The sequence below is a fragment of the Phragmites australis genome, chromosome 14 (assembly GCF_958298935.1).
Source record: "Phragmites australis chromosome 14, lpPhrAust1.1, whole genome shotgun sequence".
NCBI lineage: Eukaryota > Viridiplantae > Streptophyta > Magnoliopsida > Poales > Poaceae > Phragmites > Phragmites australis.
In genome coordinates, this window is record NC_084934.1 from 15,638,174 (window position 1) to 15,642,382 (window position 4,209).

Genomic DNA, 4,209 nt, shown 5'->3' on the forward strand with positions numbered 1-4,209 from the left:
GTGACCCTTCGGCCGCGCGTCCCACTCAGCGGCCCCCATGACCTTCTTCCGCCTTCGTCTACCAGCAATATGCTGCTAGTCCTCAGCCTCCGCCCCCGGATCAGGTAATTTTATTACTATAAGAATTTTTTATTTAGTTTGATAATATTTTATTTCGTTAAAAATTAAATATTTTGTATGTAATTTTTTCTTCGTAATATTGTTGCACATTTATGCTAGAAATCTTATAGTTTCCTATGCAAATGGTTAAATGCGTAACAGTCCATATGGTGTTGATTTTACTAATTTTGCAGGCAGGAGGCTCTGGATGGGCCGCACCGTAGTTCCCAGGAGGCTCTGGATGGGCCGGCCCCCAGTTCACAGGAGGATCTGGATGTGCCAGCCCCCACTTCGCAGGAGGCTCTGGATGGGCCGCCTCCTAGTTCACAGGGGGCCCTGGCTGGATCGGGTATGGCTATGATACTCCTCAGCCTTTGCATCCCGTGCTTGCAGTAGGCTCTGGTTTTGCCACGCTTGTGTGTATTCCCACGCCAGGTATGTCACGGCTCTTTTTTCCATAATGTTAGATTCATTACGCTTTCTCTGCCAATACTATTTTCGTCGTACGGTACGACGAAAATAATATTTCGCCATACGGTAGGGCGAATAGGTATTACTTTTGAACTTTCCTGGTTTTCGGTACTATTTCTGTAATATCTGTACAAAAATGTAATATTAAAAAAAATTCCATTTCCTGCATCTCTTTGTCCATCTAATGACTTTAGCTTTCTAATCTTGCTCTTTCGACCTCTCCAAACAGCTTGCCGGTGGAAATAACTAGTGTTTCGATCCCCTTCCTTAAGCCAATGGATGTGAGAGCATTGAAGCCACATCATTTCTTCCCGATAAAGGAGCTCATCCATTCGATTAGTAACTTGACGAACATCAGCAGTCGGACAAACCGGCAAGGCTTTCATTTCCTCTAAATGTGCGCGTAGCTCCTCTAGCTCTTTTGTGACCGCACCAAAATTCTTCCTGCACGTGTACACTACCAAGGAATGTTAGGTTCGCGTTGAGTACCGATGGAATGAATTCTTTCGGTGACATGAGCACCTCACATAGCAGGCCAATGGTCCTGGCCATCTACAACCTTCCTCCATGGCTATGCATGAAGCGCAAGTACCTTATGTTGTCCATTCTTATTCAAGGACCGAAACAACCTGGCAACGATATAGATGTGTTTCTAGAACCACTGATGGAAGATATGGCGAAACTATGGAAAGATAGGATCTGGGTGTGGGATGAGTTCCGCGACAACACTTCACGCTGAAAGCCATGATTTTCATTACCATCAGTGATTATCCCGCCCTTAAAGGATGTATAGTGTGCTCGGATGAAACCACGTTTGTGTACCTTTCGTACTCACAGAAGATAGTGTACACATGACTTCGACGGTACTTACTCAAAACTCACAGATACCGCAAGATGAAGAAACATTTTGACAACACGATTGAGCAAGGTACTGGCCCAAAACCTCGTAGCAGGGCACTAGTGTTTGAAATGGTCAGGAGCATCAAGATTGTTTTTGGGAAGCCACCGAAGGGTAAAAAGAGGAAGAAAAGTGAGACGCTAACCAGCATGTTGTGGAAGAAGATGCCGATTTTCTTTAAGTATTTGCCCTACTGGAAGGACTTGAACGTTCGCTATAGCATCAATGTCATGCACATTGAGAAGAATGTGTGTGATAGCATACTTGGTCTCTTACTGGACATACCGGGCAAGACAAAGGATGGAATCAAATCACGTAAGGACTTGATGCATTTTGGAATCAGATCAGAGCTACACCCTGAAGACAGAACAAATGGGAAACATTATCTTCCCTGGCTAGCTACTCTCTGACACCTGAGGAGAAAAAGGCAATGTGTAAGTGCTTACGTGGGTGAGAGTCCCGACTGGTTACTCATCCAACATCAAGAAACTAGTCTCGATGAAAGATTTGAAGCTAATCAGCATGAAGTCTTATGATTGTTATGTGATGATGACATAGATGCTCCCTATTGCAATCAGGGGTATCAAGCCAGGATACATAAAGGTGGTCATCACACAGTTGTGTCACTTCTTTAATGCAATTGCTCAGAAGGTGATCGATGCTAAAAAACTGGGTGCTCTACATAGTTACTTGGTAGAGACTCTATTTCAACTTGAGATGTGCTTCCCTCCATCCTTTTTTGATGTCATGGTACACCTCTTGATTCACATCGTGAATGAGATAATTGCATTGGGCCCTGTATTCTTACATCAGATATATGTGTTTGAGCTGTACATGGGCATTCTCAAGGGCTATGTACGAAATTGTGCTCACCCAGAGGGTTCCATGATTGAGGGCTACAGTACCAAAGAAATCGTTGAGTGTTGCATCGATTACATAAAAGATGCTAAACCAATTAGTGTACTTGTATCTCGACATGAGGGGAGGTTGTCTCGGAGAGGGACCAAAGGAAGGAAAAGATTTATCGATCATGATTACAAAGTAGTGGAAGAACCACATTTCACCATCTTGCAGCAGCTCCAGATAGTGGCACCGTACGTTGAGCAACACCTGAATGAGCTTCACACAGAAAATCAAGGCCGCTCGTATGATTGAATTTTGAAAGAGCACAAGCATCGCTTCACACATGGTTCAAGAAATAAAACCTTCCAGATGGTGAATCCGTAGATAAAAAAATGTGAAAATGTTGGCTTGTGGCCCATCAAGTTTCGTTATGTTATGGCAAGCGTAGGACATTAATGGGTACACATTTTATACCAAAGCAAAGGACAAGAAGAGCACAGCCAAAAACAGCGGTGTTTGGATAGAAGCCTGTAACACAACAGGGGGGGGGAGATCACCTATTATAGGTTCATAGATGAAATCTGGGAACTCGACTATGGAGTGAATCTGCAGATCCCCGTCTTTCGGTTTAAATGGGTTAAACACCCAAACGGCGTGGTGGTGGATAACTACGAGTTCACAACTATCGACCTTAGCATTGTAGGCCACAAAGATGACCCATGGATATTCACTGATCATGTCGCCCATGTCTTCTATATAAATGACCCCGCGAATGAAAAGAAGCACATAGCTATTGACGGAAAACAAAGAATTGTCGGAGTTGAGAATGTGGAGGATGAGGAAGAATACAAGTAGTTCGATGACGTGCCACCTTTCGGAGATCCAGAAAAGATCAAACTTGTAGAAGCAACCCTCGATAGATCTGTGATGCCCTATATGTGCCTTGATAGAGTAGGAAAAACAGTTCAAGTCAAATAGTGCCATGTTAGGTAACTTAGTTTCTAGTGTGATTTCATGTCATGAAATTTCTTTTCCAATGTGACATACATGTTATGTAACTTAATACCAAAAGGCATGTATGGAGTACTAAAATGCTTTAATTAATATACGGGATTGTATTAAGGATATGTATTAAATATATGCATCTAGAGTAATTTTACCTAGGAAAAAATTAAAAAAACATATTTAAAATGATTTTCACAAGCGGTTCATTGAGTCAACCGCCTGTGGAAATGCATTCTATATATATAGCAGCGCGAGGCCCCCGAAACCCTAGTCCCATTGATGAACATATCGCCACGCGCCCACGCCATCAGGCTACCTCGTTCTACCATCGTGGCCCTTCGTCCTCCGTTTCACCGTTAAGCCCTCTCCCTCCTGCCATTGTTCTGCCATCATCCGCCACCGCCGACGCCGTCCCGGAGTGCGTCACGCTCCTTCCAACGATGAACCCTAGTCCTCCTCCGAGCAGCGTGCCCTATCCCTCTAGCCTCCATTCAGCCACTGTCCGCCACCGCCGACGCCGGCACTGACGACAACGCCGTCCCGGAGTCCGACACCAACCGACGTTGACGTCATCCTGGAGTCTGACGCCGACGGCCGACGAGGAGTGGGGCCACCCCGCAACACCGTAGCCTTCAACAAGGAGGGGCCACCCTGTGCCGCCGACGCCCCCACGGAGGAGGAGTCGCCCGCGCCGCCATCCCCATTACGCCATGGTCAGTAGCCATCCCCTCCTCTCTCTCTCTCTCTGTATATACTCTCCTCTTTGATCTTGCAAAGGCCACTTGCTGAATGAGTCATGCACTGCTACACTTCTTTGTAGTGCTCAAATTTCATATCATGGTGTTGGGGATGATCTCCCGCCCCCCTCTTCGGAGGATAGCTCGAAGTCTACT